The sequence below is a fragment of the Carassius gibelio genome, chromosome B19 (assembly GCF_023724105.1).
Source record: "Carassius gibelio isolate Cgi1373 ecotype wild population from Czech Republic chromosome B19, carGib1.2-hapl.c, whole genome shotgun sequence".
Classification (NCBI taxonomy): domain Eukaryota; kingdom Metazoa; phylum Chordata; class Actinopteri; order Cypriniformes; family Cyprinidae; genus Carassius; species Carassius gibelio.
Window position 1 is genome coordinate 4,950,261 of NC_068414.1, and position 25,330 is coordinate 4,975,590.

The following is a 25,330-nucleotide window of genomic DNA, read 5'->3' on the forward strand; positions in this document are numbered from 1 at the left end:
GGAGTCGCAGGTCACAGAAGGAGTTCTGCTTCGACGTCAGCCCGAGCCAAAGGACATGCGTTGGCCGGGAATCGAACCCGGGTCAACTGCTTGGAAGGCAGCTATGCTCACCACTATACCACCAACGCAGGCGGAAGTAAGTAGCTTTATTGACGCACTGTGTTCCTAATAAATGTTGTTCAGTTGCATTGACACAATACTTTTTGTTTAAAGCGCAATTAAAAAAAAAAAAAAAAAAAAAAAGAGTCCAAACACAGAGGGAGTTCTGCTTCGACGTCAGCCCGAGCCAAAGCATATGCGTTGGCCGGGAATCGAATCCGGGGTCAACTGCTTGGAAGGCAGCTATGCTCACCACTATACCACCAACGCAGTCAGCAGTCAGCAACTTGCGCCGTCACTAAGAAGGCTCGAAGTGCACGAGTCGCCGATAGGGCTAGAGGAGCAGATGAGATCTTTGTTTGGACCCGTCACTAAAGAGAGCCTTCAAGAATTTGCATCCCGTCACGTACAAGAAAGCGCTGCCTTCCCATCTGGCTAAATAAACACGAAGTGGTCAAACGCAGAGAGTGCCTATTCAGACGACGACCAGTGGCAAGCCCTCTCGCAGCATGCTGTCGGAGGGTCAAACTGATTCTGCTCTTGACATTTCGATGTAGCTCTGCTGTGAGCAGAGCACCCAAAAATACAGGTCACTCGCAAAAGTTCCCCTCCACGGAAATCTTTAGTAAAAGGCGAAAGATTTATGCGACAATGAAGAGAAACTCGAGCTGTGTCTCCAAACCCTCGGGCCTGTGCGCTGCCTCTGTTAAACTACTACGCTCGCCAAGGGTCATCAAGGGTGACAATGCCTGCCCACATGTGTTTCGTCAGCACCCCCCCCCCCTACTCCAAAAGGGAGGAGTAAAACTCAAAAAAGTCCTCTCTGTCCACCAATAACCAAAAGCCCAATCAAGGCAATCTCTTTCTCATGCCTCTATCTGAAAAGTTGGATAAAATCTTATATGAAAAAAAAGTCTTTTAAAGAAATCCCTTATTCCGAGGTCACCGTAGCCACCAGATCCAGTCTGTATCCGCTTCAGTCAATCGGATCCAGTCCGTATCCAGAGAAGATGGTGGATCAACACCTAGAAAGGACCTCTATGGCCCAGAAACACAGCGGAGACCGTGACAACTAGATGAGCCGCAGATACAAATCCCCTGTAAAGACCACCTGGACAAGACCACAGGAAACAGATGATTCTTCTGCACAGTCTGACATTCCTGCAGCCTGGAGCTGATCTACTGGTTTCGTCTGACAAGGGGAGAACTGTCTCCCCGACTGAGCCTGGTTTCTCACCGGGTTTTTTCTCCATCCTTTCACCGATCGAGTTTTGGTTTCTTCCCTCTGTCGCTTCTGGCAGGCGGAGCTGGGGACACTTCATGTACAGCGATATCGTTGACTTGATTGCAAATTATTGCACAGATACTATTTAAACTGAACTTAGCTGAATGATGTCATCAAAGAGTTCAATAACGAAATGCCTTTAACTGTCATTTTGCTTTTTGACGCACTGTGTTCCTAATTAATGTTGTTCAGTTGCATTGACACAATACTTTTTGTTTAAAGCGCAATTAAAAAAAAAAAAAAAAAAAAAGAGTCCAAACAATGACCCCTGCTACGGGTAGTGTTGCAAGTGTTATGCGACTTCAGCTAATGATGGGTCCATCCGAAATTATTCCATCCAAAAGTTTTGGGTGGAGGCACAGGTCACAGAGGGAGTTCTGCTTCGACGTCAGCCCGAGCCAAAGGACATGCGTTGGCCGGGAATCGAATCCGGGTCAACTGCTTGGAAGGCAGCTATGCTCACCACTATACCACCAACGCAGTCAGCAGTCAGCAACTTGCGCCGTCACTAAGAAGGCTCGAAGTGCACGAGTCGCCGATAGGGCTAGAGGAGCAGATGAGATCTTTGTTTGGACCCGTCACTAAAGAGAGCCTTCAAGAATTTGCATCCCGTCACGTACAAGAAAGCGCTGCCTTCCCATCCGGCTAAATAAACACGAAGTGGTCAAACGCAGAGAGTGCCTATTCAGACGATGACCAGTGGCAAGCCCTCTCGCAGCATGCTGCCGGACGGTCAAACTGATTCTGCTCTTGACATTTCGATGTAGCTCTGCTGTGAGCAGAGCACCCAAAAATACAGGTCACTCGCAAAAGTTCCCCTCCACGGAAATCTTTAGTAAAAGGCGAAAGATTTATGCGACAATGAAGAGAAACTCGAGCTGTGTCTCCAAACCCTCGGGCCTGTGCGCTGCCTCTGTTAAACTACTACGCTCGCCAAGGGTCATCAAGGGTGACAATGCCTGCCCACATGTGTTTCGTCAGCACCCCCCCCCCCCCCTACTCCAAAAGGGAGGAGTAAAACTCAAAAAAGTCCTCTCGGTCCACCAATAACCAAAAGTCCAATCAAGGCAATCTCTTTCTCATGCCTCTATCTGAAAAGTTGGATAAAATCTTATATGAAAAAAAAAGTCTTTTAAAGAAATCCCTTATTCCGAGGTCACCGTAGCCACCAGATCCAGTCTGTATCCGCTTCAGTCAATCGGATCCAGTCCGTATCCAGAGAAGATGGTGGATCAACACCTAGAAAGGACCTCTATGGCCCAGAAACACAGCGGAGACCGTGACAACTAGATGAGCCGCAGATACAAATCCCCTGTAAAGACCACCTGGACAAGACCACAGGAAACAGATGATTCTTCTGCACAGTCTGACATTCCTGCAGCCTGGAGCTGATCTACTGGTTTCGTCTGACAAGGGGAGAACTGTCTCCCCGACTGAGCCTGGTTTCTCACCGGGTTTTTTCTCCATCCTTTCACCGATCGAGTTTTGGTTTCTTCCCTCTGTCGCTTCTGGCAGGCGGAGCTGGGGACACTTCATGTACAGCGATATCGTTGACTTGATTGCAAATTATTGCACAGATACTATTTAAACTGAACTTAGCTGAATGATGTCATCAAAGAGTTCAATAACGAAATGCCTTTAACTGTCATTTTGCTTTTTGACGCACTGTGTTCCTAATTAATGTTGTTCAGTTGCATTGACGCAATACTTTTTGTTTAAAGCGCAATTTAAAAAAAAAAAAAAAAAAAAAAAAAGAGTCCAAAGAATGACCCCTGCTACGGGTAGTGTTCCAAGTGTTATGCGACTTCAGCTAATGATGGGTCCATCAGAAATTTTACGGTGCTAGGGCTGGGTCTGCGTCAGAAGAAGCCATGCATTGTTTAGTTATGTCAGTGCAGTGCCGTCAGTTGGGGGGGAAACGGCAGCATGCACGGCTCCTCGTTAGTATAGTGGACCGTATCTCCGCCTGTCACGCGGAAGACCGGGGTTCGATTCCCCGACGGGGAGAGCTGGTTCTTTTCGTCTTCCGAATGATCCATCCAAAATGTTTGGTTGGAGTCGCAGGTCACAGAAGGAGTTCTGCTTCGACGTCAGCCCGAGCCAAAGGACATGCGTTGGCCGGGAATCGAACCCGGGTCAACTGCTTGGAAGGCAGCTATGCTCACCACTATACCACCAACGCAGGCGGAAGTAAGTAGCTTTATTGACGCACTGTGTTCCTAATAAATGTTGTTCAGTTGCATTGACACAATACTTTTTGTTTAAAGCGCAATTAAAAAAAAAAAAAAAAAAAAAAAAGAGTCCAAACACAGAGGGAGTTCTGCTTCGACGTCAGCCCGAGCCAAAGCATATGCGTTGGCCGGGAATCGAATCCGGGGTCAACTGCTTGGAAGGCAGCTATGCTCACCACTATACCACCAACGCAGTCAGCAGTCAGCAACTTGCGCCGTCACTAAGAAGGCTCGAAGTGCACGAGTCGCCGATAGGGCTAGAGGAGCAGATGAGATCTTTGTTTGGACCCGTCACTAAAGAGAGCCTTCAAGAATTTGCATCCCGTCACGTACAAGAAAGCGCTGCCTTCCCATCCGGCTAAATAAACACGAAGTGGTCAAACGCAGAGAGTGCCTATTCAGACGACGACCAGTGGCAAGCCCTCTCGCAGCATGCTGTCGGAGGGTCAAACTGATTCTGCTCTTGACATTTCGATGTAGCTCTGCTGTGAGCAGAGCACCCAAAAATACAGGTCACTCGCAAAAGTTCCCCTCCACGGAAATCTTTAGTAAAAGGCGAAAGATTTATGCGACAATGAAGAGAAACTCGAGCTGTGTCTCCAAACCCTCGGGCCTGTGCGCTGCCTCTGTTAAACTACTACGCTCGCCAAGGGTCATCAAGGGTGACAATGCCTGCCCACATGTGTTTCGTCAGCACCCCCCCCCCCCCCTACTCCAAAAGGGAGGAGTAAAACTCAAAAAAGTCCTCTCGGTCCACCAATAACCAAAAGTCCAATCAAGGCAATCTCTTTCTCATGCCTCTATCTGAAAAGTTGGATAAAATCTTATATGAAAAAAAAAGTCTTTTAAAGAAATCCCTTATTCCGAGGTCACCGTAGCCACCAGATCCAGTCTGTATCCGCTTCAGTCAATCGGATCCAGTCCGTATCCAGAGAAGATGGTGGATCAACACCTAGAAAGGACCTCTATGGCCCAGAAACACAGCGGAGACCGTGACAACTAGATGAGCCGCAGATACAAATCCCCTGTAAAGACCACCTGGACAAGACCACAGGAAACAGATGATTCTTCTGCACAGTCTGACATTCCTGCAGCCTGGAGCTGATCTACTGGTTTCGTCTGACAAGGGGAGAACTGTCTCCCCGACTGAGCCTGGTTTCTCACCGGGTTTTTTCTCCATCCTTTCACCGATCGAGTTTTGGTTTCTTCCCTCTGTCGCTTCTGGCAGGCGGAGCTGGGGACACTTCATGTACAGCGATATCGTTGACTTGATTGCAAATTATTGCACAGATACTATTTAAACTGAACTTAGCTGAATGATGTCATCAAAGAGTTCAATAACGAAATGCCTTTAACTGTCATTTTGCTTTTTGACGCACTGTGTTCCTAATTAATGTTGTTCAGTTGCATTGACGCAATACTTTTTGTTTAAAGCGCAATTTAAAAAAAAAAAAAAAAAAAAAAAAAGAGTCCAAAGAATGACCCCTGCTACGGGTAGTGTTCCAAGTGTTATGCGACTTCAGCTAATGATGGGTCCATCAGAAATTTTACGGTGCTAGGGCTGGGTCTGCGTCAGAAGAAGCCATGCATTGTTTAGTTATGTCAGTGCAGTGCCGTCAGTTGGGGGGGAAACGGCAGCATGCACGGCTCCTCGTTAGTATAGTGGACCGTATCTCCGCCTGTCACGCGGAAGACCGGGGTTCGATTCCCCGACGGGGAGAGCTGGTTCTTTTCGTCTTCCGAATGATCCATCCAAAATGTTTGGTTGGAGTCGCAGGTCACAGAAGGAGTTCTGCTTCGACGTCAGCCCGAGCCAAAGGACATGCGTTGGCCGGGAATCGAACCCGGGTCAACTGCTTGGAAGGCAGCTATGCTCACCACTATACCACCAACGCAGGCGGAAGTAAGTAGCTTTATTGACGCACTGTGTTCCTAATAAATGTTGTTCAGTTGCATTGACACAATACTTTTTGTTTAAAGCGCAATTAAAAAAAAAAAAAAAAAAAAAAAAGAGTCCAAACACAGAGGGAGTTCTGCTTCGACGTCAGCCCGAGCCAAAGCATATGCGTTGGCCGGGAATCGAATCCGGGGTCAACTGCTTGGAAGGCAGCTATGCTCACCACTATACCACCAACGCAGTCAGCAGTCAGCAACTTGCGCCGTCACTAAGAAGGCTCGAAGTGCACGAGTCGCCGATAGGGCTAGAGGAGCAGATGAGATCTTTGTTTGGACCCGTCACTAAAGAGAGCCTTCAAGAATTTGCATCCCGTCACGTACAAGAAAGCGCTGCCTTCCCATCCGGCTAAATAAACACGAAGTGGTCAAACGCAGAGAGTGCCTATTCAGACGACGACCAGTGGCAAGCCCTCTCGCAGCATGCTGTCGGAGGGTCAAACTGATTCTGCTCTTGACATTTCGATGTAGCTCTGCTGTGAGCAGAGCACCCAAAAATACAGGTCACTCGCAAAAGTTCCCCTCCACGGAAATCTTTAGTAAAAGGCGAAAGATTTATGCGACAATGAAGAGAAACTCGAGCTGTGTCTCCAAACCCTCGGGCCTGTGCGCTGCCTCTGTTAAACTACTACGCTCGCCAAGGGTCATCAAGGGTGACAATGCCTGCCCACATGTGTTTCGTCAGCACCCCCCCCCCCCCTACTCCAAAAGGGAGGAGTAAAACTCAAAAAAGTCCTCTCTGTCCACCAATAACCAAAAGCCCAATCAAGGCAATCTCTTTCTCATGCCTCTATCTGAAAAGTTGGATAAAATCTTATATGAAAAAAAAAGTCTTTTAAAGAAATCCCTTATTCCGAGGTCACCGTAGCCACCAGATCCAGTCTGTATCCGCTTCAGTCAATCGGATCCAGTCCGTATCCAGAGAAGATGGTGGATCAACACCTAGAAAGGACCTCTATGGCCCAGAAACACAGCGGAGACCGTGACAACTAGATGAGCCGCAGATACAAATCCCCTGTAAAGACCACCTGGACAAGACCACAGGAAACAGATGATTCTTCTGCACAGTCTGACATTCCTGCAGCCTGGAGCTGATCTACTGGTTTCGTCTGACAAGGGGAGAACTGTCTCCCCGACTGAGCCTGGTTTCTCACCGGGTTTTTTCTCCATCCTTTCACCGATCGAGTTTTGGTTTCTTCCCTCTGTCGCTTCTGGCAGGCGGAGCTGGGGACACTTCATGTACAGCGATATCGTTGACTTGATTGCAAATTATTGCACAGATACTATTTAAACTGAACTTAGCTGAATGATGTCATCAAAGAGTTCAATAACGAAATGCCTTTAACTGTCATTTTGCTTTTTGACGCACTGTGTTCCTAATTAATGTTGTTCAGTTGCATTGACGCAATACTTTTTGTTTAAAGCGCAATTTAAAAAAAAAAAAAAAAAAAAAAAAAGAGTCCAAAGAATGACCCCTGCTACGGGTAGTGTTCCAAGTGTTATGCGACTTCAGCTAATGATGGGTCCATCAGAAATTTTACGGTGCTAGGGCTGGGTCTGCGTCAGAAGAAGCCATGCATTGTTTAGTTATGTCAGTGCAGTGCCGTCAGTTGGGGGGGAAACGGCAGCATGCACGGCTCCTCGTTAGTATAGTGGACCGTATCTCCGCCTGTCACGCGGAAGACCGGGGTTCGATTCCCCGACGGGGAGAGCTGGTTCTTTTCGTCTTCCGAATGATCCATCCAAAATGTTTGGTTGGAGTCGCAGGTCACAGAAGGAGTTCTGCTTCGACGTCAGCCCGAGCCAAAGGACATGCGTTGGCCGGGAATCGAACCCGGGTCAACTGCTTGGAAGGCAGCTATGCTCACCACTATACCACCAACGCAGGCGGAAGTAAGTAGCTTTATTGACGCACTGTGTTCCTAATAAATGTTGTTCAGTTGCATTGACACAATACTTTTTGTTTAAAGCGCAATTAAAAAAAAAAAAAAAAAAAAAAAAGAGTCCAAACACAGAGGGAGTTCTGCTTCGACGTCAGCCCGAGCCAAAGCATATGCGTTGGCCGGGAATCGAATCCGGGGTCAACTGCTTGGAAGGCAGCTATGCTCACCACTATACCACCAACGCAGTCAGCAGTCAGCAACTTGCGCCGTCACTAAGAAGGCTCGAAGTGCACGAGTCGCCGATAGGGCTAGAGGAGCAGATGAGATCTTTGTTTGGACCCGTCACTAAAGAGAGCCTTCAAGAATTTGCATCCCGTCACGTACAAGAAAGCGCTGCCTTCCCATCCGGCTAAATAAACACGAAGTGGTCAAACGCAGAGAGTGCCTATTCAGACGACGACCAGTGGCAAGCCCTCTCGCAGCATGCTGTCGGAGGGTCAAACTGATTCTGCTCTTGACATTTCGATGTAGCTCTGCTGTGAGCAGAGCACCCAAAAATACAGGTCACTCGCAAAAGTTCCCCTCCACGGAAATCTTTAGTAAAAGGCGAAAGATTTATGCGACAATGAAGAGAAACTCGAGCTGTGTCTCCAAACCCTCGGGCCTGTGCGCTGCCTCTGTTAAACTACTACGCTCGCCAAGGGTCATCAAGGGTGACAATGCCTGCCCACATGTGTTTCGTCAGCACCCCCCCCCCCCCCTACTCCAAAAGGGAGGAGTAAAACTCAAAAAAGTCCTCTCTGTCCACCAATAACCAAAAGCCCAATCAAGGCAATCTCTTTCTCATGCCTCTATCTGAAAAGTTGGATAAAATCTTATATGAAAAAAAAAGTCTTTTAAAGAAATCCCTTATTCCGAGGTCACCGTAGCCACCAGATCCAGTCTGTATCCGCTTCAGTCAATCGGATCCAGTCCGTATCCAGAGAAGATGGTGGATCAACACCTAGAAAGGACCTCTATGGCCCAGAAACACAGCGGAGACCGTGACAACTAGATGAGCCGCAGATACAAATCCCCTGTAAAGACCACCTGGACAAGACCACAGGAAACAGATGATTCTTCTGCACAGTCTGACATTCCTGCAGCCTGGAGCTGATCTACTGGTTTCGTCTGACAAGGGGAGAACTGTCTCCCCGACTGAGCCTGGTTTCTCACCGGGTTTTTTCTCCATCCTTTCACCGATCGAGTTTTGGTTTCTTCCCTCTGTCGCTTCTGGCAGGCGGAGCTGGGGACACTTCATGTACAGCGATATCGTTGACTTGATTGCAAATTATTGCACAGATACTATTTAAACTGAACTTAGCTGAATGATGTCATCAAAGAGTTCAATAACGAAATGCCTTTAACTGTCATTTTGCTTTTTGACGCACTGTGTTCCTAATTAATGTTGTTCAGTTGCATTGACACAATACTTTTTGTTTAAAGCGCAATTAAAAAAAAAAAAAAAAAAAAGAGTCCAAACAATGACCCCTGCTACGGGTAGTGTTGCAAGTGTTATGCGACTTCAGCTAATGATGGGTCCATCCGAAATTATTCCATCCAAAAGTTTTGGGTGGAGGCACAGGTCACAGAGGGAGTTCTGCTTCGACGTCAGCCCGAGCCAAAGGACATGCGTTGGCCGGGAATCGAATCCGGGTCAACTGCTTGGAAGGCAGCTATGCTCACCACTATACCACCAACGCAGTCAGCAGTCAGCAACTTGCGCCGTCACTAAGAAGGCTCGAAGTGCACGAGTCGCCGATAGGGCTAGAGGAGCAGATGAGATCTTTGTTTGGACCCGTCACTAAAGAGAGCCTTCAAGAATTTGCATCCCGTCACGTACAAGAAAGCGCTGCCTTCCCATCCGGCTAAATAAACACGAAGTGGTCAAACGCAGAGAGTGCCTATTCAGACGATGACCAGTGGCAAGCCCTCTCGCAGCATGCTGCCGGACGGTCAAACTGATTCTGCTCTTGACATTTCGATGTAGCTCTGCTGTGAGCAGAGCACCCAAAAATACAGGTCACTCGCAAAAGTTCCCCTCCACGGAAATCTTTAGTAAAAGGCGAAAGATTTATGCGACAATGAAGAGAAACTCGAGCTGTGTATCCAAACCCTCGGGCCTGTGCGCTGCCTCTGTTAAACTACTACGCTCGCCAAGGGTCATCAAGGGTGACAATGCCTGCCCACATGTGTTTCGTCAGCACCCCCCCCCCCCCTACTCCAAAAGGGAGGAGTAAAACTCAAAAAAGTCCTCTCGGTCCACCAATAACCAAAAGTCCAATCAAGGCAATCTCTTTCTCATGCCTCTATCTGAAAAGTTGGATAAAATCTTATATGAAAAAAAAAGTCTTTTAAAGAAATCCCTTATTCCGAGGTCACCGTAGCCACCAGATCCAGTCTGTATCCGCTTCAGTCAATCGGATCCAGTCCGTATCCAGAGAAGATGGTGGATCAACACCTAGAAAGGACCTCTATGGCCCAGAAACACAGCGGAGACCGTGACAACTAGATGAGCCGCAGATACAAATCCCCTGTAAAGACCACCTGGACAAGACCACAGGAAACAGATGATTCTTCTGCACAGTCTGACATTCCTGCAGCCTGGAGCTGATCTACTGGTTTCGTCTGACAAGGGGAGAACTGTCTCCCCGACTGAGCCTGGTTTCTCACCGGGTTTTTTCTCCATCCTTTCACCGATCGAGTTTTGGTTTCTTCCCTCTGTCGCTTCTGGCAGGCGGAGCTGGGGACACTTCATGTACAGCGATATCGTTGACTTGATTGCAAATTATTGCACAGATACTATTTAAACTGAACTTAGCTGAATGATGTCATCAAAGAGTTCAATAACGAAATGCCTTTAACTGTCATTTTGCTTTTTGACGCACTGTGTTCCTAATTAATGTTGTTCAGTTGCATTGACACAATACTTTTTGTTTAAAGCGCAATTAAAAAAAAAAAAAAAAAAAAGAGTCCAAACAATGACCCCTGCTACGGGTAGTGTTGCAAGTGTTATGCGACTTCAGCTAATGATGGGTCCATCCGAAATTATTCCATCCAAAAGTTTTGGGTGGAGGCACAGGTCACAGAGGGAGTTCTGCTTCGACGTCAGCCCGAGCCAAAGGACATGCGTTGGCCGGGAATCGAATCCGGGTCAACTGCTTGGAAGGCAGCTATGCTCACCACTATACCACCAACGCAGTCAGCAGTCAGCAACTTGCGCCGTCACTAAGAAGGCTCGAAGTGCACGAGTCGCCGATAGGGCTAGAGGAGCAGATGAGATCTTTGTTTGGACCCGTCACTAAAGAGAGCCTTCAAGAATTTGCATCCCGTCACGTACAAGAAAGCGCTGCCTTCCCATCCGGCTAAATAAACACGAAGTGGTCAAACGCAGAGAGTGCCTATTCAGACGATGACCAGTGGCAAGCCCTCTCGCAGCATGCTGCCGGACGGTCAAACTGATTCTGCTCTTGACATTTCGATGTAGCTCTGCTGTGAGCAGAGCACCCAAAAATACAGGTCACTCGCAAAAGTTCCCCTCCACGGAAATCTTTAGTAAAAGGCGAAAGATTTATGCGACAATGAAGAGAAACTCGAGCTGTGTATCCAAACCCTCGGGCCTGTGCGCTGCCTCTGTTAAACTACTACGCTCGCCAAGGGTCATCAAGGGTGACAATGCCTGCCCACATGTGTTTCGTCAGCACCCCCCCCCCCCCCTACTCCAAAAGGGAGGAGTAAAACTCAAAAAAGTCCTCTCGGTCCACCAATAACCAAAAGTCCAATCAAGGCAATCTCTTTCTCATGCCTCTATCTGAAAAGTTGGATAAAATCTTATATGAAAAAAAAAGTCTTTTAAAGAAATCCCTTATTCCGAGGTCACCGTAGCCACCAGATCCAGTCTGTATCCGCTTCAGTCAATCGGATCCAGTCCGTATCCAGAGAAGATGGTGGATCAACACCTAGAAAGGACCTCTATGGCCCAGAAACACAGCGGAGACCGTGACAACTAGATGAGCCGCAGATACAAATCCCCTGTAAAGACCACCTGGACAAGACCACAGGAAACAGATGATTCTTCTGCACAGTCTGACATTCCTGCAGCCTGGAGCTGATCTACTGGTTTCGTCTGACAAGGGGAGAACTGTCTCCCCGACTGAGCCTGGTTTCTCACCGGGTTTTTTCTCCATCCTTTCACCGATCGAGTTTTGGTTTCTTCCCTCTGTCGCTTCTGGCAGGCGGAGCTGGGGACACTTCATGTACAGCGATATCGTTGACTTGATTGCAAATTATTGCACAGATACTATTTAAACTGAACTTAGCTGAATGATGTCATCAAAGAGTTCAATAACGAAATGCCTTTAACTGTCATTTTGCTTTTTGACGCACTGTGTTCCTAATTAATGTTGTTCAGTTGCATTGACGCAATACTTTTTGTTTAAAGCGCAATTTAAAAAAAAAAAAAAAAAAAAAAAAAGAGTCCAAAGAATGACCCCTGCTACGGGTAGTGTTCCAAGTGTTATGCGACTTCAGCTAATGATGGGTCCATCAGAAATTTTACGGTGCTAGGGCTGGGTCTGCGTCAGAAGAAGCCATGCATTGTTTAGTTATGTCAGTGCAGTGCCGTCAGTTGGGGGGGAAACGGCAGCATGCACGGCTCCTCGTTAGTATAGTGGACCGTATCTCCGCCTGTCACGCGGAAGACCGGGGTTCGATTCCCCGACGGGGAGAGCTGGTTCTTTTCGTCTTCCGAATGATCCATCCAAAATGTTTGGTTGGAGTCGCAGGTCACAGAAGGAGTTCTGCTTCGACGTCAGCCCGAGCCAAAGGACATGCGTTGGCCGGGAATCGAACCCGGGTCAACTGCTTGGAAGGCAGCTATGCTCACCACTATACCACCAACGCAGGCGGAAGTAAGTAGCTTTATTGACGCACTGTGTTCCTAATAAATGTTGTTCAGTTGCATTGACACAATACTTTTTGTTTAAAGCGCAATTAAAAAAAAAAAAAAAAAAAAAAAGAGTCCAAAACACAGCGGAGACCGTGACAACTAGATGAGCCGCAGATACAAATCCCCTGTAAAGACCACCTGGACAAGACCACAGGAAACAGATGATTCTTCTGCACAGTCTGACATTCCTGCAGCCTGGAGCTGATCTACTGGTTTCGTCTGACAAGGGGAGAACTGTCTCCCCGACTGAGCCTGGTTTCTCACCGGGTTTTTTCTCCATCCTTTCACCGATCGAGTTTTGGTTTCTTCCCTCTGTCGCTTCTGGCAGGCGGAGCTGGGGACACTTCATGCACAGCGATATCGTTGACTTGATTGCAAATTATTGCACAGATACTATTTAAACTGAACTTAGCTGAATGATGTCATCAAAGAGTTCAATAACGAAATGCCTTTAACTGTCATTTTGCTTTTTGATGCACTGTGTTCCTAATTAATGTTGTTCAGTTGCATTGACGCAATACTTTTTGTTTAAAGCGCAATTTAAAAAAAAAAAAAAAAAAAAAAAAAGAGTCCAAAGAATGACCCCTGCTACGGGTAGTGTTCCAAGTGTTATGCGACTTCAGCTAATGATGGGTCCATCAGAAATTTTACGGTGCTAGGGCTGGGTCTGCGTCAGAAGAAGCCATGCATTGTTTAGTTATGTCAGTGCAGTGCCGTCAGTTGGGGGGGAAACGGCAGCATGCACGGCTCCTCGTTAGTATAGTGGACCGTATCTCCGCCTGTCACGCGGAAGACCGGGGTTCGATTCCCCGACGGGGAGAGCTGGTTCTTTTCGTCTTCCGAATGATCCATCCAAAATGTTTGGTTGGAGTCGCAGGTCACAGAAGGAGTTCTGCTTCGAAGTCAGCCCGAGCCAAAGGACATGCGTTGACCGGGAATCGAACCCGGGTCAACTGCTTGGAAGGCAGCTATGCTCACCACTATACCACCAACGCAGGCGGAAGTAAGTAGCTTTATTGACGCACTGTGTTCCTAATAAATGTTGTTCAGTTGCATTGACACAATACTTTTTGTTTAAAGCGCAATTAAAAAAAAAAAAAAAAAAAAAAGAGTCCAAAACACAGCGGAGACCGTGACAACTAGATGAGCCGCAGATACAAATCCCCTGTAAAGACCACCTGGACAAGACCACAGGAAACAGATGATTCTTCTGCACAGTCTGACATTCCTGCAGCCTGGAGCTGATCTGCTGGTTTCGTCTGACAAGGGGAGAACTGTCTCCCCGACTGAGCCTGGTTTCTCACCGGCTTTTTTCTCCATCCTTTCACCGATCGAGTTTTGGTTTCTTCCCTCTGTCGCTTCTGGCAGGCGGAGCTGGGGACACTTCATGTACAGCGATATCGTTGACTTGATTGCAAATTATTGCACAGATACTATTTAAACTGAACTTAGCTGAATGATGTCATCAAAGAGTTCAATAACGAAATGCCTTTAACTGTCATTTTGCTTTTTGACGCACTGTGTTCCTAATTAATGTTGTTCAGTTGCATTGACACAATACTTTTTGTTTAAAGCGCAAAGCGTAGCAATTAAAAAAAAAAAAAGAGTCCAAACAATGACCCCTGCTACGGGTAGTGTTGCAAGTGTTATGCGACTTCAGCTAATGATGGGTCCATCCGAAATTATTCCATCCAAAAGTTTTGGGTGGAGGCACAGGTCACAGAGGGAGTTCTGCTTCGACGTCAGCCCGAGCCAAAGGACATGCGTTGGCCGGGAATCGAATCCGGGTCAACTGCTTGGAAGGCAGCTATGCTCACCACTATACCACCAACGCAGTCAGCAGTCAGCAACTTGCGCCGTCACTAAGAAGGCTCGAAGTGCACGAGTCGCCGATAGGGCTAGAGGAGCAGATGAGATCTTTGTTTGGACCCGTCACTAAAGAGAGCCTTCAAGAATTTGCATCCCGTCACGTACAAGAAAGCGCTGCCTTCCCATCCGGCTAAATAAACACGAAGTGGTCAAACGCAGAGAGTGCCTATTCAGACGATGACCAGTGGCAAGCCCTCTCGCAGCATGCTGCCGGACGGTCAAACTGATTCTGCTCTTGACATTTCGATGTAGCTCTGCTGTGAGCAGAGCACCCAAAAATACAGGTCACTCGCAAAAGTTCCCCTCCACGGAAATCTTTAGTAAAAGGCGAAAGATTTATGCGACAATGAAGAGAAACTCGAGCTGTGTATCCAAACCCTCGGGCCTGTGCGCTGCCTCTGTTAAACTACTACGCTCGCCAAGGGTCATCAAGGGTGACAATGCCTGCCCACATGTGTTTCGTCAGCACCCCCCCCCCCCCTACTCCAAAAGGGAGGAGTAAAACTCAAAAAAGTCCTCTCGGTCCACCAATAACCAAAAGTCCAATCAAGGCAATCTCTTTCTCATGCCTCTATCTGAAAAGTTGGATAAAATCTTATATGAAAAAAAAAGTCTTTTAAAGAAATCCCTTATTCCGAGGTCACCGTAGCCACCAGATCCAGTCTGTATCCGCTTCAGTCAATCGGATCCAGTCCGTATCCAGAGAAGATGGTGGATCAACACCTAGAAAGGACCTCTATGGCCCAGAAACACAGCGGAGACCGTGACAACTAGATGAGCCGCAGATACAAATCCCCTGTAAAGACCACCTGGACAAGACCACAGGAAACAGATGATTCTTCTGCACAGTCTGACATTCCTGCAGCCTGGAGCTGATCTACTGGTTTCGTCTGACAAGGGGAGAACTGTCTCCCCGACTGAGCCTGGTTTCTCACCGGGTTTTTTCTCCATCCTTTCACCGATCGAGTTTTGGTTTCTTCCCTCTGTCGCTTCTGGCAGGCGGAGCTGGGGACACTTCATGTACAGCGATATCGTTGACTTGATTGCAAATTATTGCACAGATACTATTTAAACTGAACTTAGCTGAATGATGTCATCAAAGAGTTCAATAACGAAATGCCTTTAACTGTCATTTTGCTTTTTGACGCACTGTGTTCCTAATTAATGTTGTTCAGTTGCATTGACACAATACTTTTTGTTTAAAGCGCAATTAAAAAAAAAAAAAAAAAAAAGAGTCCAAACAATGACCCCTGCTACGGGTAGTGTTGCAAGTGTTATGCGACTTCAGCTAATGATGGGTCCATCCGAAATTATTCCATCCAAAAGTTTTGGGTGGAGGCACAGGTCACAGAGGGAGTTCTGCTTCGACGTCAGCCCGAGCCAAAGGACATGCGTTGGCCGGGAATCGAATCCGGGTCAACTGCTTGGAAGGCAGCTATGCTCACCACTATACCACCAACGCAGTCAGCAGTCAGCAACTTGCGCCGTCACTAAGAAGGCTCGAAGTGCACGAGTCGCCGATAGGGCTAGAGGAGCAGATGAGATCTTTGTTTGGACCCGTCACTAAAGAGAGCCTTCAAGAATTTGCATCCCGTCACGTACAAGAAAGCGCTGCCTTCCCATCCGGCTAAATAAACACGAAGTGGTCAAACGCAGAGAGTGCCTATTCAGACGATGACCAGTGGCAAGCCCTCTCGCAGCATGCTGCCGGACGGTCAAACTGATTCTGCTCTTGACATTTCGATGTAGCTCTGCTGTGAGCAGAGCACCCAAAAATACAGGTCACTCGCAAAAGTTCCCCTCCACGGAAATCTTTAGTAAAAGGCGAAAGATTTATGCGACAATGAAGAGAAACTCGAGCTGTGTATCCAAACCCTCGGGCCTGTGCGCTGCCTCTGTTAAACTACTACGCTCGCCAAGGGTCATCAAGGGTGACAATGCCTGCCCACATGTGTTTCGTCAGCACCCCCCCCCCCCCTACTCCAAAAGGGAGGAGTAAAACTCAAAAAAGTCCTCTCGGTCCACCAATAACCAAAAGTCCAATCAAGGCAATCTCTTTCTCATGCCTCTATCTGAAAAGTTGGATAAAATCTTATATGAAAAAAAAAGTCTTTTAAAGAAATCCCTTATTCCGAGGTCACCGTAGCCACCAGATCCAGTCTGTATCCGCTTCAGTCAATCGGATCCAGTCCGTATCCAGAGAAGATGGTGGATCAACACCTAGAAAGGACCTCTATGGCCCAGAAACACAGCGGAGACCGTGACAACTAGATGAGCCGCAGATACAAATCCCCTGTAAAGACCACCTGGACAAGACCACAGGAAACAGATGATTCTTCTGCACAGTCTGACATTCCTGCAGCCTGGAGCTGATCTACTGGTTTCGTCTGACAAGGGGAGAACTGTCTCCCCGACTGAGCCTGGTTTCTCACCGGGTTTTTTCTCCATCCTTTCACCGATCGAGTTTTGGTTTCTTCCCTCTGTCGCTTCTGGCAGGCGGAGCTGGGGACACTTCATGTACAGCGATATCGTTGACTTGATTGCAAATTATTGCACAGATACTATTTAAACTGAACTTAGCTGAATGATGTCATCAAAGAGTTCAATAACGAAATGCCTTTAACTGTCATTTTGCTTTTTGACGCACTGTGTTCCTAATTAATGTTGTTCAGTTGCATTGACGCAATACTTTTTGTTTAAAGCGCAATTTAAAAAAAAAAAAAAAAAAAAAAAAAGAGTCCAAAGAATGACCCCTGCTACGGGTAGTGTTCCAAGTGTTATGCGACTTCAGCTAATGATGGGTCCATCCGAAATTATTCCATCCAAAAGTTTTGGGTGGAGGCACAGGTCACAGAGGGAGTTCTGCTTCGACGTCAGCCCGAGCCAAAGGACATGCGTTGGCCGGGAATCGAATCCGGGTCAACTGCTTGGAAGGCAGCTATGCTCACCACTATACCACCAACGCAGTCCGCAGTCAGCAGTCAGCAACTTGCGCCGTCACTAAGAAGGCTCGAAGTGCACGAGTCGCCGATAGGGCTAGAGGAGCAGATGAGATCTTTGTTTGGACCCGTCACTAAAGAGAGCCTTCAAGAATTTGCATCCCGTCACGTACAAGAAAGCGCTGCCTTCCCATCCGGCTAAATAAACACGAAGTGGTCAAACGCAGAGAGTGCCTATTCAGACGATGACCAGTGGCAAGCCCTCTCGCAGCATGCTGCCGGACGGTCAAACTGATTCTGCTCTTGACATTTCAATGTAGCTCTGCTGTGAGCAGAGCACCCAAAAATACAGGTCACTCGCAAAAGTTCCCCTCCACGGAAATCTTTAGTAAAAGGCGAAAGATTTATGCGACAATGAAGAGAAACTCGAGCTGTGTCTCCAAACCCTCGGGCCTGTGCGCTGCCTCTGTTAAACTACTACGCTCGCCAAGGGTCATCAAGGGTGACAATGCCTGCCCACATGTGTTTCGTCAGCCCCCCCCCCCCCTACTCTAAAAGGGAGGAGTAAAACTCAAAAAAGTCCTCTCGGTCCACCAATAACCAAAAGCCCAATCAAGGCAATCTCTTTCTCATGCCTCTATCTGAAAAGTTGGATAAAATCTTATATGAAAAAAAAGTCTTTTAAAGAAATCCCTTATTCCGAGGTCACCGTAGCCACCAGATCCAGTCTGTATCCGCTTCAGTCAATCGGATCCAGTCCGTATCCAGAGAAGATGGTGGATCAACACCTAGAAAGGACCTCTATGGCCCAGAAACACAGCGGAGACCGTGACAACTAGATGAGCCGCAGATACAAATCCCCTGTAAAGACCACCTGGACAAGACCACAGGAAACAGATGATTCTTCTGCACAGTCTGACATTCCTGCAGCCTGGAGCTGATCTACTGGTTTCGTCTGACAAGGGGAGAACTGTCTCCCCGACTGAGCCTGGTTTCTCACCGGGTTTTTTCTCCATCCTTTCACCGATCGAGTTTTGGTTTCTTCCCTCTGTCGCTTCTGGCAGGCGGAGCTGGGGACACTTCATGTACAGCGATATCGTTGACTTGATTGCAAATTATTGCACAGATACTATTTAAACTGAACTTAGCTGAATGATGTCATCAAAGAGTTCAATAACGAAATGCCTTTAACTGTAATTTTGCTTTTTGACGCACTGTGTTCCTAATTAATGTTGTTCAGTTGCATTGACGCAATACTTTTTGTTTAAAGCGCAATTTAAAAAAAAAAAAAAAAAAAAAGAGTCCAAACAATGACCCCTGCTACGGGTAGTGTTCCAAGTGTTATGCGACTTCAGCTAATGATGGGTCCATCAGAAATTTTACGGTGCTAGGGCTGGGTCTGCGTCAGAAGAAGCCATGCATTGTTTAGTTATGTCAGTGCAGTGCCGTCAGTTGGGGGGGAAACGGCAGCATGCACGGCTCCTCGTTAGTATAGTGGACAGTATCTCCGCCTGTCACGCGGAAGACCGGGGTTCGATTCCCCGACGGGGAGAGCTGGTTCTTTTCGTCTTCCGAATGATCCATCCAAAATGTTTGGTTGGAGTCGCAGGTCACAGAAGGAGTTCTGCTTCCACGTCAGCCCGAGCCAAAGGACATGCGATGGCCGGGAATCGAACCCGGGTCAACTGCTTGGAAGGCAGCTATGCTCACCACTATACCACCAACGCAAGCGGAAGTCAGTAGCTTTATTGACGCACTGTGTTCCTAATAAATGTTGTTCAGTTGCATTGACACAATACTTTTTGTTTAAAGCGCAATTAAAAAAAAAAAAAAAAAAAAAAAAGAGTCCAAACAATGACCCCTGCTACCGGTAGTGTTGCAAGTGTTATGCGACTTCAGCTAATGATGGGTCCATCCGAAATTATTCCATCCAAAAGTTTTGGGTGGAGGCACAGGTCACAGAGGGAGTTCTGCTTCGACGTCAGCCCGAGCCAAAGCATATGCGTTGGCCGGGAATCGAATCCCGGGTCAACTGCTTGGAAGGCAGCTATGCACCCCACTATACCACCAACGCAGTCAGCAGTCAGCAACTTGCGCCGTCACTAAGAAGGCTCGAAGTGCACGAGTCGCCGATAGGGCTAGAGGAGCAGATGAGATCTTTGTTTGGACCCGTCACTAAAGAGAGCCTTCAAGAATTTGCATCCCGTCACGTACAAGAAAGCGCTGCCTTCCCATCCGGCTAAATAAACACGAAGTGGTCAAACGCAGAGAGTGCCTATAATAACCAAAAGCCCAATCAAGGCAATCTCTTTCTCATGCCTCTATCTGAAAAGTTGGATAAAATCTTATATGAAAAAAAAAGTATTTTAAAGAAATCCCTTATTCCGAGGTCACCGTAGCCACCAAATCCAGTCTGTATCCGCTTCAGTCACCCGGATCCAGTCCGTATCCAGAGAAGATGGTGGATCAACACCTAGAAAGGACCTCTATGGCCCAGAAACACAGCGGAGACCGTGACAACTAGATGAGCCGCAGATACAAATCCCCTGTAAAGACCAACTGGACAAGACCACAGGAAACAGATGATTCTTCTGCACAGTCTGACATTCCTGCAGCCTGGAGCTGATCTACCTGTTTCGTCTGACAAGGGGAGAACTGTCTCCCCGACTGAGCCTGGTTTCTCACCGGGTTTTTTCTCCATCCTTTCACCGATCGAGTTTTGGTTTCTTGCCTCTGTCGCTTCTGGCAGGCGGAGCTGGGGACACTTCATGTACAGCGATATCGTTGACTTGATTGCAAATTATTGCACAGATACTATTTAAACTGAACTTAGCTGAATGATGTCATCAAAGAGTTCAATAACGAAATGCCTTTAACTGTCATTTTGCTTTTTGACGCACTGTGTTCCTAATAAATGTTGTTCAGTTGCATTGACACAATACTTTTTGTTTAAAGCGCAATTAAAAAAAAAAAAAAAAAAAAGAGTCCAAACAATGACCCCTGCTACGGGTAGTGTTGCAAGTGTTATGCGACTTCAGCTAATGATGGGTCCATCCGAAATTATTCCATCCAAAAGTTTTGGGTGGAGGCACAGGTCACAGAGGGAGTTCTGCTTCGACGTCAGCCCGAGCCAAAGGACATGCGTTGGCCGGGAATCGAATCCGGGTCAACTGCTTGGAAGGCAGCTATGCTCACCACTATACCACCAACGCAGTCAGCAGTCAGCAACTTGCGCCGTCACTAAGAAGGCTCGAAGTGCACGAGTCGCCGATAGGGCTAGAGGAGCAGATGAGATCTTTGTTTGGACCCGTCACTAAAGAGAGCCTTCAAGAATTTGCATCCCGTCACGTACAAGAAAGCGCTGCCTTCCCATCCGGCTAAATAAACACGAAGCGGTCAAACGCAGAGAGTGCCTATTCAGACGATGACCAGTGGCAAGCCCTCTCGCAGCAAACTGATTCTGCTCTTGACATTTCGATGTAGCTCTGCTGTGAGCAGAGCACCCAAAAATACAGGTCACTCGCAAAAGTTCCCCTCCACGAAAATCTTTAGTAAAAGGCGAAAGATTTATGCGACAATGAAGAGAAACTCGAGCTGTGTCTCCAAACCCTCGGGCCTGTGCGCTGCCTCTGTTAAACTACTACGCTCGCCAAGGGTCATCAAGGGTGACAATGCCTGCCCACATGTGTTTCATCAGTACCCCCCCCCCCCCACTCCAAAAGGGAGGAGTAAAACTCAAAAAAGTCCTCTCGGTCCACCAATAACCAAAAGCCCAATCAAGGCAATCTCTTTCTCATGCCTCTATCTGAAAAGTTGGATAAAATCTTATATGAAAAAAAAAGTCTTTTAAAGAAATCCCTTATTCCGAGGTCACCGTAGCCACCAGATCCAGTCTGTATCCGCTTCAGTCAATCGGATCCAGTCCGTATCCAGAGAAGATGGTGGATCAACACCTAGAAAGGACCTCTATGGCCCAGAAACACAGCGGAGACCGTGACAACTAGATGAGCCGCAGATACAAATCCCCTGTAAAGACCACCTGGACAAGACCACAGGAAACAGATGATTCTTCTGCACAGTCTGACATTCCTGCAGCCTGGAGCTGATCTACTGGTTTCGTCTGACAAGGGGAGAACTGTCTCCCCGACTGAGCCTGGTTTCTCACCGGGTTTTTTCTCCATCCTTTCACCGATCGAGTTTTGGTTTCTTCCCTCTGTCGCTTCTGGCAGGCGGAGCTGGGGACACTTCATGTACAGCGATATCGTTGACTTGATTGCAAATTATTGCACAGATACTATTTAAACTGAACTTAGCTGAATGATGTCATCAAAGAGTTCAATAACGAAATGCCTTTAACTGTCATTTTGCTTTTTGACGCACTGTGTTCCTAATTAATGTTGTTCAGTTGCATTGACGCAATACTTTTTGTTTAAAGCGCAATTTAAAAAAAAAAAAAAAAAAAAAAAAAAGAGTCCAAAGAATGACCCCTGCTACGGGTAGTGTTCCAAGTGTTATGCGACTTCAGCTAATGATGGGTCCATCAGAAATTTTACGGTGCTAGGGCTGGGTCTGCGTCAGAAGAAGCCATGCATTGTTTAGTTATGTCAGTGCAGTGCCGTCAGTTGGGGGGGAAACGGCAGCATGCACGGCTCCTCGTTAGTATAGTGGACCGTATCTCCGCCTGTCACGCGGAAGACCGGGGTTCGATTCCCCGACGGGGAGAGCTGGTTCTTTTCGTCTTCCGAATGATCCATCCAAAATGTTTGGTTGGAGTCGCAGGTCACAGAAGGAGTTCTGCTTCGACGTCAGCCCGAGCCAAAGGACATGCGTTGGCCGGGAATCGAACCCGGGTCAACTGCTTGGAAGGCAGCTATGCTCACCACTATACCACCAACGCAGGCGGAAGTAAGTAGCTTTATTGACGCACTGTGTTCCTAATAAATGTTGTTCAGTTGCATTGACACAATACTTTTTGTTTAAAGCGCAATTAAAAAAAAAAAAAAAAAAAAAAAGAGTCCAAACACAGAGGGAGTTCTGCTTCGACGTCAGCCCGAGCCAAAGCATATGCGTTGGCCGGGAATCGAATCCGGGGTCAACTGCTTGGAAGGCAGCTATGCTCACCACTATACCACCAACGCAGTCAGCAGTCAGCAACTTGCGCCGTCACTAAGAAGGCTCGAAGTGCACGAGTCGCCGATAGGGCTAGAGGAGCAGATGAGATCTTTGTTTGGACCCGTCACTAAAGAGAGCCTTCAAGAATTTGCATCCCGTCACGTACAAGAAAGCGCTGCCTTCCCATCTGGCTAAATAAACACGAAGTGGTCAAACGCAGAGAGTGCCTATTCAGACGACGACCAGTGGCAAGCCCTCTCGCAGCATGCTGTCGGAGGGTCAAACTGATTCTGCTCTTGACATTTCGATGTAGCTCTGCTGTGAGCAGAGCACCCAAAAATACAGGTCACTCGCAAAAGTTCCCCTCCACGGAAATCTTTAGTAAAAGGCGAAAGATTTATGCGACAATGAAGAGAAACTCGAGCTGTGTCTCCAAACCCTCGGGCCTGTGCGCTGCCTCTGTTAAACTACTACGCTCGCCAAGGGTCATCAAGGGTGACAATGCCTGCCCACATGTGTTTCGTCAGCACCCCCCCCCCCCCCCCTACTCCAAAAGGGAGGAGTAAAACTCAAAAAAGTCCTCTCTGTCCACCAATAACCAAAAGCCCAATCAAGGCAATCTCTTTCTCATGCCTCTATCTGAAAAGTTGGATAAAATCTTATATGAAAAAAAAAGTCTTTTAAAGAAATCCCTTATTCCGAGGTCACCGTAGCCACCAGATCCAGTCTGTATCCGCTTCAGTCAATCGGATCCAGTCCGTATCCAGAGAAGATGGTGGATCAACACCTAGAAAGGACCTCTATGGCCCAGAAACACAGCGGAGACCGTGACAACTAGATGAGCCGCAGATACAAATCCCCTGTAAAGACCACCTGGACAAGACCACAGGAAACAGATGATTCTTCTGCACAGTCTGACATTCCTGCAGCCTGGAGCTGATCTACTGGTTTCGTCTGACAAGGGGAGAACTGTCTCCCCGACTGAGCCTGGTTTCTCACCGGGTTTTTTCTCCATCCTTTCACCGATCGAGTTTTGGTTTCTTCCCTCTGTCGCTTCTGGCAGGCGGAGCTGGGGACACTTCATGTACAGCGATATCGTTGACTTGATTGCAAATTATTGCACAGATACTATTTAAACTGAACTTAGCTGAATGATGTCATCAAAGAGTTCAATAACGAAATGCCTTTAACTGTCATTTTGCTTTTTGACGCACTGTGTTCCTAATTAATGTTGTTCAGTTGCATTGACACAATACTTTTTGTTTAAAGCGCAATTAAAAAAAAAAAAAAAAAAAAAAGAGTCCAAACAATGACCCCTGCTACGGGTAGTGTTGCAAGTGTTATGCGACTTCAGCTAATGATGGGTCCATCCGAAATTATTCCATCCAAAAGTTTTGGGTGGAGGCACAGGTCACAGAGGGAGTTCTGCTTCGACGTCAGCCCGAGCCAAAGGACATGCGTTGGCCGGGAATCGAATCCGGGTCAACTGCTTGGAAGGCAGCTATGCTCACCACTATACCACCAACGCAGTCAGCAGTCAGCAACTTGCGCCGTCACTAAGAAGGCTCGAAGTGCACGAGTCGCCGATAGGGCTAGAGGAGCAGATGAGATCTTTGTTTGGACCCGTCACTAAAGAGAGCCTTCAAGAATTTGCATCCCGTCACGTACAAGAAAGCGCTGCCTTCCCATCCGGCTAAATAAACACGAAGTGGTCAAACGCAGAGAGTGCCTATTCAGACGATGACCAGTGGCAAGCCCTCTCGCAGCATGCTGCCGGACGGTCAAACTGATTCTGCTCTTGACATTTCGATGTAGCTCTGCTGTGAGCAGAGCACCCAAAAATACAGGTCACTCGCAAAAGTTCCCCTCCACGGAAATCTTTAGTAAAAGGCGAAAGATTTATGCGACAATGAAGAGAAACTCGAGCTGTGTCTCCAAACCCTCGGGCCTGTGCGCTGCCTCTGTTAAACTACTACGCTCGCCAAGGGTCATCAAGGGTGACAATGCCTGCCCACATGTGTTTCGTCAGCACCCCCCCCCCCTACTCCAAAAGGGAGGAGTAAAACTCAAAAAAGTCCTCTCGGTCCACCAATAACCAAAAGTCCAATCAAGGCAATCTCTTTCTCATGCCTCTATCTGAAAAGTTGGATAAAATCTTATATGAAAAAAAAAGTCTTTTAAAGAAATCCCTTATTCCGAGGTCACCGTAGCCACCAGATCCAGTCTGTATCCGCTTCAGTCAATCGGATCCAGTCCGTATCCAGAGAAGATGGTGGATCAACACCTAGAAAGGACCTCTATGGCCCAGAAACACAGCGGAGACCGTGACAACTAGATGAGCCGCAGATACAAATCCCCTGTAAAGACCACCTGGACAAGACCACAGGAAACAGATGATTCTTCTGCACAGTCTGACATTCCTGCAGCCTGGAGCTGATCTACTGGTTTCGTCTGACAAGGGGAGAACTGTCTCCCCGACTGAGCCTGGTTTCTCACCGGGTTTTTTCTCCATCCTTTCACCGATCGAGTTTTGGTTTCTTCCCTCTGTCGCTTCTGGCAGGCGGAGCTGGGGACACTTCATGTACAGCGATATCGTTGACTTGATTGCAAATTATTGCACAGATACTATTTAAACTGAACTTAGCTGAATGATGTCATCAAAGAGTTCAATAACGAAATGCCTTTAACTGTCATTTTGCTTTTTGACGCACTGTGTTCCTAATTAATGTTGTTCAGTTGCATTGACGCAATACTTTTTGTTTAAAGCGCAATTTAAAAAAAAAAAAAAAAAAAAAAAAAAGAGTCCAAAGAATGACCCCTGCTACGGGTAGTGTTCCAAGTGTTATGCGACTTCAGCTAATGATGGGTCCATCAGAAATTTTACGGTGCTAGGGCTGGGTCTGCGTCAGAAGAAGCCATGCATTGTTTAGTTATGTCAGTGCAGTGCCGTCAGTTGGGGGGGAAACGGCAGC

General features: G+C 47.3%; 13 non-coding genes across 13 annotated transcripts; all 13 read right to left on the reverse strand.

Moving 5' to 3' along the window:
* Window positions 1–654: 654 nt before the first annotated feature.
* Window positions 655–769, reverse strand: LOC127980685 (U5 spliceosomal RNA). Its single transcript, XR_008159696.1, has one exon. It is a non-coding gene; the product is annotated as a U5 spliceosomal RNA (small nuclear RNA).
* A 1,380-nt stretch (window positions 770–2,149) lies between these two features.
* LOC127980686 (U5 spliceosomal RNA) lies at window positions 2,150–2,264 on the reverse strand. Its single transcript, XR_008159697.1, has one exon. It is a non-coding gene; the product is annotated as a U5 spliceosomal RNA (small nuclear RNA).
* A 1,829-nt stretch (window positions 2,265–4,093) lies between these two features.
* On the reverse strand, window positions 4,094–4,208 carry LOC127980687 (U5 spliceosomal RNA). The gene has a single exon (XR_008159698.1). It is a non-coding gene; the product is annotated as a U5 spliceosomal RNA (small nuclear RNA).
* Window positions 4,209–6,037: 1,829 nt separating this feature from the next.
* LOC127980688 (U5 spliceosomal RNA) lies at window positions 6,038–6,152 on the reverse strand. The gene has a single exon (XR_008159699.1). It is a non-coding gene; the product is annotated as a U5 spliceosomal RNA (small nuclear RNA).
* Window positions 6,153–7,980: 1,828 nt separating this feature from the next.
* Window positions 7,981–8,095, reverse strand: LOC127980689 (U5 spliceosomal RNA). Its single transcript, XR_008159700.1, has one exon. It is a non-coding gene; the product is annotated as a U5 spliceosomal RNA (small nuclear RNA).
* Window positions 8,096–9,478: 1,383 nt separating this feature from the next.
* LOC127980690 (U5 spliceosomal RNA) lies at window positions 9,479–9,593 on the reverse strand. Its single transcript, XR_008159701.1, has one exon. It is a non-coding gene; the product is annotated as a U5 spliceosomal RNA (small nuclear RNA).
* A 1,382-nt stretch (window positions 9,594–10,975) lies between these two features.
* LOC127980692 (U5 spliceosomal RNA) lies at window positions 10,976–11,090 on the reverse strand. Its single transcript, XR_008159703.1, has one exon. It is a non-coding gene; the product is annotated as a U5 spliceosomal RNA (small nuclear RNA).
* A 3,467-nt stretch (window positions 11,091–14,557) lies between these two features.
* LOC127980693 (U5 spliceosomal RNA) lies at window positions 14,558–14,672 on the reverse strand. Its single transcript, XR_008159704.1, has one exon. It is a non-coding gene; the product is annotated as a U5 spliceosomal RNA (small nuclear RNA).
* A 1,382-nt stretch (window positions 14,673–16,054) lies between these two features.
* On the reverse strand, window positions 16,055–16,169 carry LOC127980694 (U5 spliceosomal RNA). The gene has a single exon (XR_008159705.1). It is a non-coding gene; the product is annotated as a U5 spliceosomal RNA (small nuclear RNA).
* A 1,395-nt stretch (window positions 16,170–17,564) lies between these two features.
* LOC127980695 (U5 spliceosomal RNA) lies at window positions 17,565–17,679 on the reverse strand. The gene has a single exon (XR_008159706.1). It is a non-coding gene; the product is annotated as a U5 spliceosomal RNA (small nuclear RNA).
* A 3,048-nt stretch (window positions 17,680–20,727) lies between these two features.
* LOC127981014 (U5 spliceosomal RNA) lies at window positions 20,728–20,842 on the reverse strand. The gene has a single exon (XR_008160008.1). It is a non-coding gene; the product is annotated as a U5 spliceosomal RNA (small nuclear RNA).
* Window positions 20,843–22,669: 1,827 nt separating this feature from the next.
* LOC127980696 (U5 spliceosomal RNA) lies at window positions 22,670–22,784 on the reverse strand. The gene has a single exon (XR_008159707.1). It is a non-coding gene; the product is annotated as a U5 spliceosomal RNA (small nuclear RNA).
* A 1,387-nt stretch (window positions 22,785–24,171) lies between these two features.
* Window positions 24,172–24,286, reverse strand: LOC127980697 (U5 spliceosomal RNA). Its single transcript, XR_008159708.1, has one exon. It is a non-coding gene; the product is annotated as a U5 spliceosomal RNA (small nuclear RNA).
* Between the last annotated feature and the right edge of the window lie 1,044 nt (window positions 24,287–25,330).